Source organism: Lycorma delicatula, chromosome 7 (assembly GCF_047948215.1).
Source record: "Lycorma delicatula isolate Av1 chromosome 7, ASM4794821v1, whole genome shotgun sequence".
In the NCBI taxonomy this organism is placed as follows: domain Eukaryota; kingdom Metazoa; phylum Arthropoda; class Insecta; order Hemiptera; family Fulgoridae; genus Lycorma; species Lycorma delicatula.
In genome coordinates, this window is record NC_134461.1 from 127427860 (window position 1) to 127444284 (window position 16425).

Genomic DNA, 16425 nt, shown 5'->3' on the forward strand with positions numbered 1-16425 from the left:
TACAAACTGGTGTGTAATATTTATGAAAATGGGGAATTTCCATCAGACTTGAAAAAAAGTGTTATAGTTATGATACCAAGGAAAGCAGGGGCAGATAAATGTGAAGAATACAGAACAATTAGTTTAACTAGTCATGCATCAAAAATCTTAACTAGAATTTTATACAGAAGAATTGAGAGGAGAGTGGAAGAAGTGTTAGGAAAAGACCAATTTGGTTTCAGGAAAAGTATAGGGACAAGGGAAGCAATTTTAGGCCTCAGATTAATAGTAGAAGGAAGATTAAAGAAAAACAAACCTACATACTTGGCGTTTATAGACCTAGAAAAGGCTTTCGATAACGTAGACTGGAATAAAATGTTCAGCATTTTAAAAAAATTAGGGTTCAAATACAGAGATAGAAGAACAATTGCTAACATGTACAGGAACCAAACAGCAACAGTAACAATTGAAGAACATAAGAAAGAAGCCCAAATAAGAAAGGGAGTCCGACAAGGTAGTTCCCTATCGCCGTTACTTTTTAATCTTTACATGGAACAAGCAGTTAATGATGTTAAAGAACAATTTAGTTTCGGAGTAACAGTACAAGGTGAAAAGATAAAGATGCTACGATTTGCTGATGATATAGTAATTCTAGCCGAGAGTAAAAAGGATTTAGAAGAAACAATGAACGGCATAAATGAAGTCCTACGCAAAAACTATCGCATGAAAATAAACAAGAACAAAACAAAAGTAATGAAATGTAGTAGAAATAACAAAGATGGACCACTGAATGTGAAAATAGGAGGAGAAAAGATTATGGAGGTAGAAGAATTTTGTTATTTGGGAAGTAAAATTACTAAAGATGGACGAAGCAGGAGCGATATAAAATGCCGAATAGCACAAGTTAAACGAGCCTTCAGTAAGAAATATAATTTGTTTACATCAAAAATGAATTTAAATGTCAGGAAAAGATTTTTGAAAGTGTATGTTTGGAGTGTCGCTTTATATGGAAGTGAAACTTGGACAATCGGAGTATCTGAGAAGAAAAGATTAGAAGCTTTTGAAATGTGGTGCTATAGGAGAATGTTAAATATCAGATGGGTGGATAAAGTGACAAATGAAGAGGTATTGCGGCAAATAGATGAAGAAAGTAGCATTTGGAAAAATATAGTTAAAAGAAGAGACAGACTTATAGGCCACATACTAAGGCATCCTGGAATAGTCGCTTTAATATTGGAAGGACAGGTAGAAGGGAAAAATTGTGTAGGCAGGCCACGTTTGGAGTATGTAAAACAAATTGTTAGGGATGTAGGATGTAGAGGGTATACTGAAATGAAACGACTAGGACTAGATAGGGAATCTTGGAGAGCTGCATCAAACCAGTCAAATGACTGAAGACAAAAAAAAAAAAATAAAAATATGTTTCAGGCCGGCTAAAACAAGAGCCAGACGTTCTATTTTTATAACCGATTAGTAAAATTTGCCCGTTAAGATTTAATTTTCTTCGCTGAACACTTGCATCTATTTAGGAAGATAAAAAAAAAACACGAACCTTCGAAGACGTTAGTGATATTAACGCACTTTTAATTTTAGAATATTATAACCTTTAGCTATTTCTTATTTCTACATTTCCTCTGCCTTCATACAATATTACCATTCAGTTAATTAAAACAAAATCATAATGTAAATAGAAATTTTGTTCGATTTACAGTTAAAAGTACAATTAAAGAGACAAATTACAACTGCGGAGAAATTATTTAATAGAATAACCTAAAAGTTATCTGGCGTAGAAAATAGCTGTTCGAAAAAAATGTCCATTATTATAACCTCTTTTATTTATTTCAAAATATCTCCATTTGTAACGTGTACGGTAAAAGAACCTCATGCTATGATAAAATTTCTATATTCTGAAGGTGTTATACCGGCCGAAATCTACTAGCGGATGTTAAAACAGTACCGTTAAGAAGTAAGTCAATCGTACACATTTTTCTAAGCGGATCGAACAGTTTAAATCTAATAGAACAAATTCCATCGATTTTCATCGTAAAGAAGACGAGTGGAAGTTTCGACAGACGCTTCGCAAAATCGCACTAACGATCTAATTTTGTAGGACAGGCTAATAAAAATTTGGGAAATCGTTGAAACTTATGGTGCGAGTACCGGGACTGTCCATATACTATCCAAGCTAAATTGCCGTAAAACATGTTTAAGGTAGATGGCGAGAAGATCATCTCAAAATCAAAAAGTCACCAAAATTTACACGCCCGCTGAACATAAACAACGATTTTTTTTCTCGGAAGGTATCCTTTTTTTAGATCGCAAAATAATTTATGATAAAACTGGGAATTCATCATTTTGAACCAAATCCGAACGTCAGACAATGGAAAACATCCAAGTTCGCCGGCCAGGAAACAATTTAAAACCGACGCGTCAGCCGGTAAAATGAAGGTAACGGTGTTTTGGGACTAAAAAGGCACAATTTATTGCAATTATTTGGCAGTAAGACCCAAAATCAACAGCGAGTACTCTTGAGACATACTGGAAAATAATGTGAATTCCGCAATAAGGAGGAAAAGTCCTTTATCTCTCTCAAAAGGCGTAATTGTTTTGCATTATAAGACTTGACCCCATGCCGCTCAAAAGAAAGCGGAAGCTATTTAAAAACTGGGTAGAGAAGTGTTGTTTCAACCACATTACAGTTTCAATGTCGCATCATCAGATTTTTTTCTGATTGATTCTCGGCAATAATAGGCGGGTCAATAATGCTGAAGAAAGGGTTAGACTTCGAGGTAAACGATATTTTAATGCTGAAATAAGAATGCTCACTCGCAGAAAACGGGATAAATTTCTTAAATGTAACCGTAGATTACGTTGAAAAATAGCGTTAGTTCTTTGTAATTGAAAAAATAATTTTGCTACAGTCATTTATCGGTTTAAATATTAAACGACGCTCATAATATATTAATATTATAGACTATTTTCATGATTTTGTAATAATGTAATAAAGTACAGTATTATATCAGTTGAGCTTTTCTGTTTCTACGTAAGTATTTTAATACAAATTAAATTCAAAAAAAAATTTTAATTTTATAAATTTTTTATAAAAATTAGAGGAAAATTGTTACGTTGTAAAGCTGAAAGAATATCAGCTTTTCAAATTTTTAATTAGTATATTGAAAAGTGATAATATCCGTAGTAGAATAACAAAAAAAATGGTTAGGTACTCACGTCTATGAAGCCCAAGAAAATAAATATTCCTGTAAAGTTTAAGAGACGATTTTTACTTTTCCGTTTAGATAGCGCTATAGCAGAGCTATAGATTTAGAAGGGAAAGTATTATAACCGGTTCAATTTGGGCATACGAGGTTTTCAACGGATCTTGACGTTTTCACACCTAAGGAATCCACAAAACCAAAAAAACCGGTTGGAAATTTTCCGGATGTACAAGTGTGTGTGTGTGTCGCCCTCTAAATCATTTTATACGTTCAGAACTACTGAACGATTTTAAACAAAACTTGGTCAGTTTATACATGGGGCATTGATGCCGTTAAATTTTCAATTTTAAAAAATTGAACCCTAATTTTAAAAAAATTAGGGTTCAAATACAGAGATAGAACAACAATTGCTAACAGATACAGGAACCAAACAGCAACAGTAATAATTGAAGAACATAAGAAAGAAGCCGTAATAAGAAAGGGAGTCCGACAACGATGTTCCCTATCCCCGTTGCTTTTTAATCTTTACATGGAACTAGCAGTTAATGATGTTAAAGAACAATTTAGATTCGGAGTAACAGAACAAGGTGAAAAGATAAAGATGCTACGATTTGCTGATGGTATAGTAATTCTAGCCGAGAGTAAAAAGGATTTAGAAGAAACAATGAACGGCATAGATGAAGTCCTACGCAAGAACTATCGCATAAAAATAAATAAGAACAAAACGAAAGTAATGAAATCTAGTAGAAATAACAAAGATGGACCGCTGAATGTGAAAATAGGAGGAGAAAAGATTATGGAGGTAGAAGAATTTTGTTATTTGGGAAGAATTACTAAAGATGGACGAAGCAGGAGCGATATAAAATGCCGAATAGCACAAGCGAAACGAGCCTTCAGTCAGAAATATAATTTGTTTACTTCAAAAATTAATTTAAAGGTCAGGAAAAAATTTTTAAAGTATATGTTTGGTGCGTCGCTTTATATAGAAGCGAAACTTGGACGATCGGAGTATCTGAGAAGAAAAGATTAGAAGCTTTTGAAATGAGGTGCTATAGGAGAATGTTAAAAATCAGATGGGTGGATAAAGTAACAAATGAAGAGGTGTGCGGCAAATAGATGAAGAAAGAAGCATTTGGAAAAATATAGTTAAAATAAGAGACAGACTTATAAGCCACATACTAAGGCACCCTGGAATAGTCGCTTTAATATTGGAAGGACAGGTAGAAGGAAAAAATTGTGTAGGCAGGCCACGTTTGGAATATGTAAAACAAATTGTTAGGGATGTAGTATGTAGGGGGTATACCGAAATGAAACGACTAGCACTAGATAGGGAATCTTGGAGAGCTGCATCAAACCGGTCAAATGACTGAAGAAAAAAAAAAAATTTTCAACTTAAAAGGTCAAGGGGTGAGAGGCTGTAAAGCAATGTCACTCTCAGAATCTCGAGATTTCGCGTAATTAAGGTCTTATTTTTTTAGGCAGATTGGTTAACGATTAAAAAATAACTATATTTGCAAAGAAAGTTGCAAAAACATATCCTCACCCCAAAAAAATGCTGTTGTAGTCGTCAGCCATGATGTGACATCACAGATGAGCGGTAGAATTAAATAAATGCATAATATTTAAAGTCTAAAAAAGTAACGCGGTCGTGGATCTGGAACCCGATCTCCCCGTTGACTCGGTACCTAATGCGTTAAGCCTCGCGGCAACACTGGTCTGCCGATCATACAAGAGAAATTTGTGATATGAAGTTGTGAAATTACATTAGTTTAGTTAGTGCCGACCGTCGCCGCTAGTACCGCCACACCCGCGCGAATTATATACGGTATGCGCGCGCGCTTTAATTAGAATCATTGAATTAAATAAACGAAAAAATATTATATTTAAATAAAATTATATATTTTAAATTAAGTTGTGTGTGTAAGCCTTGCATCAGAAACAACCCACAGTTGTAGGATTCTGCTACTAGGGAAAGTCCTACGACTGTGTTGTCCGATTTTTTCAACCAGATAACCTTTTTTTATAATATCTGAATATATTATATTTTATAAATATATTATATTTTCTATAATATTTTAATAATTATCATATAATTTTTAAAAACTTGACTTATTCTACATTTCTTTATTCTGTAAACATCTTTAAGACACGACTTTTAACTTTTACTTGTTTACGAAATAAAATGTGAATTATTTAAGAGTACTTTTAATATTTTATAACCAGAATATTTAAGTCGTTAGCAAGAGATAATTTTCACATAACGGAACTGTCTGTCAGTTAAGAAATACTACTATCAGAATTATATATACAATATTTTTGCGTATGTAATACGAATTATAAAAATTCACTCTCCGCTGAATCAAGAAAAACCGCTCCTAAACAACAAACAGGTTGTTCTTACTTGTAAATGCCAGTTTATTCTTCGAGTCGATCGGTGAAAACATCGGTAAGTAATATTTCCTTACATGTATCGTACACGCAGTGCAACAAAACACTCGCACGTATACGTTCTATGAACTCTAATATTTTATTTACTTTATCATTAATTAATTAGTAGATATTAAATAATTGAATTTAAAATAGCTTAAAATAATCACATCTGTACTTTATACTTTACAAAATACCTTATCCTGTAATTCAATTACTCATAAAAGAAGTATATCAAACAATATAAATAACATTTATAAGAAACTAGAAGGTTAATTAATTAATCTCTTTTTATGAAAATAAAATGATCTATCTTTAAAAAAAATAATAAAATGACTGACCTATTAACCAGGAAAATAGATGATGTCATTCATTTATTTTTAAAATCAATGAATAACATTGAAATTAAAAACAAATAAAAATAAAGATCCGATTAAATTATTAGAAATAATAATTAGAACTATTATAAAATTATTCAATAACGATTTTTAAGTCATGGCCATAAAAATATTTTAAATAGTCCAACATTAAATCACTACAACCATTTTCAATGGTAAATCTTTATAAAAAAAGATTTACAAAAAATTCTGACCTTACATGTTGTAAATAGTTAACTGCAACTCTAAAAGAAAAAAAACTGCTTGATTCCGTACTGATTTTTTTAAAAATTTGTTTGTTTATAAAAACAAAAAAAAAAACTAAAAAAAAAAAACAGAAATACATTTCGAATTAAAAAAAATAAAAAAACGAATTAATAAAAAATAAAAAAATGAAAAGAATAAATGGCAGAAGATTGTATTAAACAAAGACAAGTTCGATTTGTAGAGGAGTTTATAGGAACAAGAGAAGCCATTTTGATTAGTTTTAAAAATCAGGCTTGAAATAGGAATAAAGCCACCAACATGGATTTTTAAATTTGAAGAAAGAATCTGATAATAAAGAATGAAAAAAAATGTTTAAAATTTTAAATAAAATTGGATAAAATTTAAAAAGAAGATTTACATGCTATCAGTAAAAAAAAGAAATAAATCTTAAAAATAAATAAACTAAAAACACAGGTACGGTAATTAAATGCGACTACAAGAATGGTTACGAGGTTAACTGTACGTAATATACCATAAGTTCTAGAATTTTGATTTTTAAGGAATAAAATTACAAAGAATACATGAAATACTGTAGACATCAACAGCAAATAGACACAACCGAGGAGAACTATCATACAGAAAAGAATGTGTTAGAATCAAATATAAATCAAAGAAATATAAAGTCTTGAAAATATTTAAATTGTAGCACCTTACGGTAGCAAAAATAAAAAGGAAAATATTATGTAGGCCCTTGAAACATAGTACTGCAAGAGCTGTTGAAAATTTAAGTGCGTTGACAGAATTCGAAAATTAAGCGGTCTTAAATCAAATAGAAAAAGATAGAGGTTTGCTGCAACAAGCAAACTAGGTAGGTCGGTGTTATTTATTAAGATACCCACGTTCCGTTAATTTTGTAAGAGGGTTGTATAGAGAATAACAACTAAAGGGAAGACAAAGATATGAATTTAATAAACAGATAGCCGAGTCTGTGTAAAGTAGTAACTACTATGAGATTAAATGATCCACCCCGAATAGAAACGAAAAGACAACAGAAAAGATCCGTTAAGTAACTAACGACTCAGAAATTCCCACACTAGTTTATTAAATCGTTTAAAATATTACATGAAAACAGAATATTTTGATATTTTTTATGAAAATAAAGAAGATAAAAAATTAACAAAAGAATATTCTTGTTACAAGACAAAATACTGGTATATTCGAATAACATGAGAATTATGTTCTGTAGACAAGCGGGTTGGCAGTAATGCCATCTCTCTTTAGGCACGTATACTTGACACTCTTCCTGCTCAGTTGGCAGGATAGCGTTAATGAGAAACTGTCGCAGCAGACAGAGTGATTGTTATCTTAAGCCCCTCTCAACGCTGTCGGCGATTTTTCGATGGCAAACTTTAAGGAGTAACTCGCCAACGTGTTTCCCGTTACAGAAACAGTATCACTGCTTCGGGAAGTTTACGGGAAGAAAGTTCTAAACCAGGCAAGAGTATACGAGTGATATTCCTGGTTCAGAAGCGGGTAAATGTCACTTTAAGATTAACCACGTTCGGGTCGCTTCTCAACGTCCAGAACAAACGAAGACGTTCAAAAGTGCGCGATGCCATCATGTTTTATCGTCGTTGAACAATCGACGAATTGGAGAAAATTCCTTGGAGTTCGTGCCAAAGAATCTGACTGAAGATTTAAACAAGAGATGCATTGCGACAAGGTTCGTTCCACGACTGCTTTCCGATGAGCAGAGGGAGAACCGTCTGAAAGTGTAATAAGAATTGAAAGACCCAGACAGACCCGCAGTTTTTGTCAAAGTCGTAACACGGGATGAATGTTGGTGTTACGGCTATGACCCTGAAAGAAAACGGCAGTCCAGCCAGTGGAATACAGCTTCATCGCCCAGACCAAAAAAAGCACGGCAAGTGAAATTAAACGTGAAATCCATGATGGTTTTGTTTTTTTCGACATCAAAGGAGTCAGTAGAAAAAAAGACCTAAATTTTAGCGATCAGGGGGTTGGCCGCATCATCATGGCAATGCACTTGCCCACATAGCGTTAAAAATCAACCAGTTTTGAGGGAAAACGTCATGACAACGCTTTCTCACCCGCCTTACTCGCCCGATCTAGTCCCCTTCGACTTCTTCTTATTAATAATAGTGAAGAAAACCTAAAGTGAAAGCGTTTTCAGAACGTCTAAGAGGTTAAAAAAATTCGCTGGTAACACTTAACAGCATTAGTTCAAAATAATATAAAAAATGTTTCAAACAATGAAAAAACCGCTGGGATACGTGCATATCATCTGATGGACAGTGTTTTGAAGGGGATAGATGTCTTAAAAATGTTATCGTAAATAAAAAGGTAAAATTATTTTCGTTTCTTTTTGGGTACCCCTTATATCTACATTTTAATCAAGAAAATAAAAATTAAGATTTTCTCGAACTGTAAATTGATCATTCCAATTTAAAAATATAGATTATTTATGACAGATATTTAATACAGATTTATTTATGTTCCTTTTGAAATAATGAAAATTATAATATTTAGGATTTAATCGATACGCCAATTACGATTCGAAGAAAATAATAATAAAGAGAAAACGCTTTTAAAAAGTACGTTCATTTCATTTGTTAAACAACGATTATCATTAGATATAAAGGAATTAGGCCCTTTAATTATCATAACATGAATATTATTCTCACAATTATCCAAGATTCGTCCACGTGAAAAGCACAATGGAACAGTTTTGTCCAAATTTACCTTTAAACAATTAAATTCACCCACTAAAAGATTTTTTTCTTTAATTTCGATGCGCATATTTTTAAACTTTTATTTTCTGTTATAGATACATCGGTATTTACTGTGATGAAAATAACAATTAGTAGTTCGTAATTGTGAGGAAGATCATTTATGAAATAGTGAGAAAAGCAACGGACCATGAAAACCTCCCTGAGGTGCACCACCGACAACATTTTTCATCGGTTCAATTATCAAAATGAGTGATTCTGTACTGTTGGTCGATAAGGTATAACTTTAACCAGTTGTAAATCGGATCTCTGACTCCATAATTATATTTTTTTCATTTGAAAAAAGTTTTAATCATAAATTCAATATTTTATTTTTATGTTACAAAAATGTCATTACTGAAGAAATTCCGTTCAGTAAATAAATAGTATAACGTCATATTTAACTAGTCATATTTAACAAAACATTTCAAACTCAAGCATAAATTAATTAAAAACTAATAATTTTTTTTTTTAATACTATTATGATAAGTAACTTAATAACTGTAAAACTGTAATTAATTTATTGCTATAATAAAGCAAAAGAAACTATTTCAGCAATTTTACTTACTACATGTAACAAGTTGTTATTGCGACATTTTATTATAAAATTTTAACACTTTTCCAATGTCTTAGTACCAAGTTTACGCTCGCTTATATTATAAATAATCTTATCACATAAAAAGTACATCAATAATTACATTAAATTCTTCTCTTGATGAAAGAAAAAGACGTATTTGTCAGTGCTTGTTAGATATGATACTTTTACGAATAATATGTTGGGTTTTTACATAAAAAGTAAATTTATAAACCGTTAAATAAATTTTCAACAGTCAAACATAGAAGAATCAAAAACTATTTTTCGGTGAAAAACCACCACTCCCCAAGTTCCGAGAGCACCCCATGGAGGAGCAGCTAGAACAACTTTAATGAAAAGGGTAGGATTATAATCTACGTTGACCCACCGAGTTGGTCTAGTGGTGAACGCGTCTTCCCAAATCACCTGATTTGGAAGTCAAGAGTTCCAGCGTTCAAGTCCCGCAAAGTCAGTTATTTTTACACGGATTTGAATGCTAGATCGTGGATACCGATGTTGTTTGGTGGTTGGGTTTCAATTAACCACATATCTCAGGAACGGTCGAACTGAGACTGTATAAGACTACATTTCATTTACACTGATACATATCCTCATTCATTCTCTTAAGTATTATCTGACCGTAATTACTGGAGGTTAAACAAGAAAAAGAAAGGATTATAACCTACACATCTTTCTTAAGGGCACTGAAAAACAAAACGTTTGTCGTAATAAACTTCGAACTACAATAAACCTTAACCAAAATGGTTGGAGTTAATGCATTTATCGTAGCCAGTTTCAAACGTGATTGCACAGATTGATACTCAACAGTGAAACATTAAAATTAAAAATTTATTTAACAAATGCTTCAACCTTGATTGAAAACAAGACTAAGGAACAGACACCATTTTCATTATGGTTATCGCAGCCTGAAGTTTTTTTGTTCAATAACTTTTAAAATAATATTCTTAATTCAAGCCTTTCCATTTAAAATCTTTCAGTTGTTCACTCCCGAAGGCTTGAAGCGTCGTTTTAAGGTAACGGCAGCATTTATTGAATTTATTTATTTCTTCTAGTGTTTCACAGTTTATTTAAGGTAACTAGCAATGTAGAACATTAAACGGCAACCATCTTGGTTGAAGTTGATATAACCCGAAACTGTTCAAAATTATTATTTTTTCAATACGCTTTAGCAAAGACTTGCAATTAGCCTTTTCATTATTAGATTTTTATTTGCACCGGGAGGGACTTGGAAGTGTTGTAGTCTCATAACGAAAACTAGATCGTTTCGATGTAGAAGCTTTTGGTAAATTTAATTTGGCTGTTAATGATGTTAAAGAACAATTTAGATTCGGAGTAACAGTACAAGGTGAAAAGATAAAGATGCTACGATTTCCTGATGATATAGTAATTCTAGCCGAGAGTAAAAAGGATTTAGAAGAAACAAAGAACGGCATAGATGAAGTCCTACGCAAGAACTATCGCATGAAAATAAACAAGAACAAGACAAAAGTAATGAAATGTAGTGGAAATAACAAAGATGGACCACTGAATGTGAAAATAGGAGGAGAATAGATTATGGAGGTAGAAGAATTTTGTTATTTGAGAAGTAGAATTACTAAAGATGGACGAAGCAAGAGCGATATAAAATGCCGAATAGCACAAGCTAAACGAGCCTTCAGTAAGAAATGTAATTTGTTTACATCAAAAATTAATTTAAATGTCAGGAAAAGATTTTTGAAAGTGTATGTTTGGAGTGTCGCTTTATATGGAAGTGAAACTTGGACAATCGGAGTATCTGAGAAGAAAAGATTAGAAGCTTTTGAAATGCGGTGCTATAGGAGAATGTTAAAAATCAGATGAGTGGATAAAGTGACAAATGAAGAGGTATTGCGGCAAATAGATGAAGAAAGAAGCATTTGGAAAAATATAGTTAAAAGAAGAGACAGACTTATAGGCCACATACTAAGGCATCCTGGAATAGTCGCTTTAATATTGGAAGGACAGGTAGAAGGGAAAAATTGTGTAGGCAGGCCACGTTTGTAATATGTAAAACAAATTGTTAGGGATGTAGGATGTAGAGGGTATACTGAAATGAAACGACTAGGACTAGATAGGGAATCTTGGAGAGCTGCATCAAACCAGTCAAATTATTGAAGACAAAAAAAAAAAAAAACATTTGGCTGTTTAAAGACTGAAAAATTATTTAAGGATTCCCATACAGTTAATTAATGTTTTATGTATGTTTGTGTGTGTTCTGCGCTCGCGCGCATCCACACATATATATATATATATATAATACATACATACGTATATCTGTATATATGATTCCCGTAATAATAAAAATAGTCATTCATTTTTCACTGAATTTGCAAAAATTCAGTGAAAAAGGTGAAAAGGTTTTAAATTCCGATGAAATAATGTGTAACTTTTAAAATGTTCCATAAACTAGGTAAATGTTATTTAATCAACCAAATAAATTTTACTCACCACTTCTTGTTGAAAAACGTTAAAATCCCCCCGTTATTTTATCTTCAGACCAATTAGATGTACAATAACCTAAACAAAAATTAAAATCAAAATTATATAGTTGTAATATTTTTAAGAATCGGTTCGAAAATACTGTACACATATTTAGTAGGTATATTTATATGTAAGAACCGTATATTAAAACTTATTTAGAAAGTTATAACAAATCATAAAGTTAACAGTAACTAATAATAACGGTCAATAATTATCATTTACTACCATTTATGAAAAATAATAATTAATTTAATATACCTTTTAATTAATAATTATTTATAGCAATTATGATTGTATCTTCAATGTCTTGGATTCCTTCAGAATGTCAACTCAGAAAATAATAAAGGTGTAATTACAGTAAGAAAAATATTTATCTACTTATTGTTTCTGAATACCTTATTTTCGTTTCACGTAATACAAATATTATTATTATTATTATACGCATTTATATTGTTATTGTTATTATGACATATTAATCGCATGATACCGGTTGTATTCACATCGACTTATTACATGAGAATTTTTTTAAAAATTCACACGATATCACAAACTATTTCAATGCTTAGTCTTGCGTACGAATTTCTAATATGTTTGTGTTATGTGTCTATTATTGCATGTTAAAAAAAAAGGCCTATATATGCGTGTAGCAAAGTAAAAAGTATTAAAAAAGCTAAACAACGTAGTAGATTTTCTCATTAAATTCGTAAATATAATCGCGTTAATTTCATGATTTTTCTTAACATAATTATTTTAAAACACCTTATACTTCAAGAATTAATGGTATGGTATTAATTTCACGATATACATCATGAAATTTAAAAATGAAAACGCTGGTGTAAATAAAAAAACTCATTTTATAAAATAACATTTTAACAAAACGTACAATAAAGTTCTTACACATTTATTTATTAACAAAACTTGTGTATTTTTTTAAGACTAAAGTTAAAACTTTTCAAATAATTCATTATACTTAAAATAACATTTTCCTTAATGTAACAATGTTCTCCAACAATATTATAATAATAACATCGAGGGACTGACGTCATGTAACATCGAAGCAAATTATTGTATTAAAGTTAAAATATTATTTAATCATTGTTGAAAAGCTTAAGATTAAAAAATACAATCTTTGATTTTATCGGTTTAAAATTACTGAATAACGACAATATGGCCGGTTTCATATTGACAATTATCGAACCACAGCCCGTGGTACGTTAATTGAAACGGTATCATAAACGCACGCATACATAAAAATAATAGATACATACCGGGCGATTCAAAAACAACTTCACAACTTTAAAAACTTTAGATAAGTTACAGATTCGGTTTAGGTCTCATTTCATAACAAAACACATTAAGTTTTGATTCACGTAGTTAATTAATACCGAATTCGGGCACCAGTGTCGTTAAAAATGGATACATTTACTGGTGCGGCACGTGCTATATGTGCGTTTTGATTTTATATTTGCAGTCAGCAACCGCAGTTCAACGTAATTTTCATAGAGAGTCCGGTAGGAGGAGCCTTTTAGTAGGCGTACAATTTACTCTTGGCATGAAACCTTGGTCGAGCAGGTTGTTTTGTTAAACATACAAAATCACCAGGTTAACCACGCGTCCCTGAAGCTGCTGTAGAACAACTCGGAGAAATCAATCCAAATCAATCGATTCTACGTGCTTCACTAAAGACTGACATTCTACAAACGACTGTTCCGCGCGTATTACGTAAATAACTGCACTTGAAGCCGTACAAACTAACCGTGGTTCAACGCATTACAAATGACGACAAACTTGCTCGGCTCCAATTTTGCGTGGAAATGATGGATAAAATTGCACAAAAAGATACATTTTTAAACGGCGTAATTTTTAGTGATGAATCAACGTTTCACATTAGCGGCCAGGTGAAAATTCATAACTGCCGAATATGGGATAGCGAAAACCCTCACGAAACTTTGCAACATATTCGTGAAAGCCGTGGGGTCTATGTATTTTATGCCTTAAGCAAATAAAGACGTACGGCGCGTTCTTCCGTTTTTCTTCCAGGAGGCAACTATCAGTAAACCACCACCTTATTACCGTCTAGAAATCCAAGATTTTCTTGATACTTGATTCCCAAATTGGTGGACCGTTCGTAAAGGTCTAATCGCACGGTCACCTGGCTGCCAAGATTTGACCCCGGTAGGTTTTTTTCTTGTGGGATTTAATTAAAGATCGGGTTTATGTACCGCTTTTGCCGTTTGATCTTTTTAAGCTAAAACTTTCAATTAACACCGCAGCTGCAGGGGTAATGTCCGACTTGGTGGCTACAGTCTTGGAATGAAATCAACTTTAGGTGAGATGCATGTCGCATTACAAACGGAAGCCGAATCGAAACAAATTGAATGTTGGATGACAAACTTGATATGCTTCTGAACGAGACATCAACCAAATCTGCTACTTATCTCGATAAATTTTTATACGCTTTTAAAGTTGTGAAGTCCCTTTTGAATCACCCAGTGTAATAGGTATAAACAGAATGAAATGAACTAACGGTTAACACTTCCTTTTATTTTGCGATTACCCACTCTTACAGTTGCATTTATGGTACCACCGATTCAAACATAAGCTAAAGTTGAGGACTTCAGGGGATGGACTGTAGTAGAATCACGCCGAAAGAAGGAAGTTCGTACGCGGCTAGTCCCCCACGGTCAGTCCCGGTCAAACAATTTTTCTCCGGTCTAAAGGATCGGAACGCAATAAAAAATTTGGTCCGTAAATAAAACACAATAATTACAACCGCCACTAAATAAATTATTACTCGCCCGATAAAAGAAAGACACACCAGCAAGGGACTTTTGTCCAGGTTCTTCGATCGGTAGGGAGATATATAAATGTTCCGCATCCTTGCTTTCCGTTCCGATAAAGCTGACAGTCGGACCACTTCCTTCCTTGTAGAGAATGTGCTTGCGCTGGATAAACTGTGAAAGTTTAAAATCTGATCCGTTCTAAATGTCGCATTGCAAACTGCATTTTCTACGATCAATGGAAAACCGGCCTAAAACACATGATCAAGCTAAAATTATATGCGTATTTTTCCTTACTTTTTCAACGGTCATAAATTTGATATCGGTCGGAATTTTGACATTTTCGTACTTTCAGAACAAAAAATTTTTACGTCAAACTTAATAATTTACTTTTCGTTAGGAAAGATAATAAATAAATAATGAAACAATATGTCAATAACACATTTACGAAAGTACATTACAAAGTAGGAGAATTTATCACTTCCTTATACGAAGTAAAGGAAGTAGTGGGATCGCGAAAAATTTTTGTTTCCAGTTTTCAATAAAAATATCCATTTTGACCATCCCTCATGATTTCATGAGGGGCGAATCCATTTTGACTAGTTTCGGCGTGACGTCTGTACGTACGTACGTATGTATCTCGCATAACTCAAAAACGATTAGCCGTAGGATGTTGAAATTTTGAATTTAGGACTGTTATAACATCTCTTTGTGCACCTCCCTTTTTGACTGAAATCGACTGGACCAAAAGTGTACAAAAAAGCTCAAAATCAAAAATATTTGGATTTTGGACTTTTTCTTAAATGCAATAATAATTCCTCATTGAGAGCTTTTCAACGCTATATCATAAGTTGTACTTATTTTCATTGGTTTCACAGTTATAGCCAAATGAAATATTTGGATCTTACAAGGGGAAGGGGCACATCCGTTCGAATTCGACTTTTCCTTTTTTTAATATAAAGATATTAATTTATTAATAATTATTAACCTCTGACGGTAAAAAAAATACAATAAATAATAATTTAATAATAACAATAAAAAAATATATATATAAATATCACAAGTTATTAATGAAATAAAATGTTATGTACTTTTCATTTTAAAAAATGTGTATAATTATAGTCGTACATGGAAGTCATGTGATGTCCATATCAGACTTTTCTTTTTAAACCAAGTACTTTTAGAGTTAAATTTCTAATGAAAAACATTTAACGCATAAGGTTTTAACACCCTAAACAAATCGATGAAGAATTAAGAATTAGCAACAAATATTACAATATATTTTTAGAGACTTTATAATCCAATATGGATACAATCTTGCTATATATTTATTATAATTAAAAATAAATGTGCGGTCTCTTCTCTACGGATCAGAGGATACGATATAAAAAACGTATGAACAAATATCGCATAACACAGATGTGCATATTAAAATGGGCCGGATGATTAATTAGGACAAACAAGATCAGAAATCAACACAATCGTGAATACCTCAAACTCGCGCGGCAAACGTAGGAACGCTGTGCTGGTTAGAATATTGTGAGTGCCGAGATAGTG

The 16425-nt window shown here is 32.3% G+C and overlaps 1 long non-coding RNA gene across 1 annotated transcript in view; it reads right to left on the reverse strand.

Annotated features, from left to right (window-relative positions):
* The window catches only part of LOC142327362 (uncharacterized), a 288215-nt gene that overhangs the window by 182275 nt on the left and 89515 nt on the right, over nt 1-16425 (reverse strand). Inside the window, exon 2 of the long non-coding RNA XR_012756968.1 lies at nt 12056-12124. This is a non-coding gene — a long non-coding RNA (uncharacterized LOC142327362). The remainder of the gene's footprint in view (nt 1-12055; nt 12125-16425) is intronic.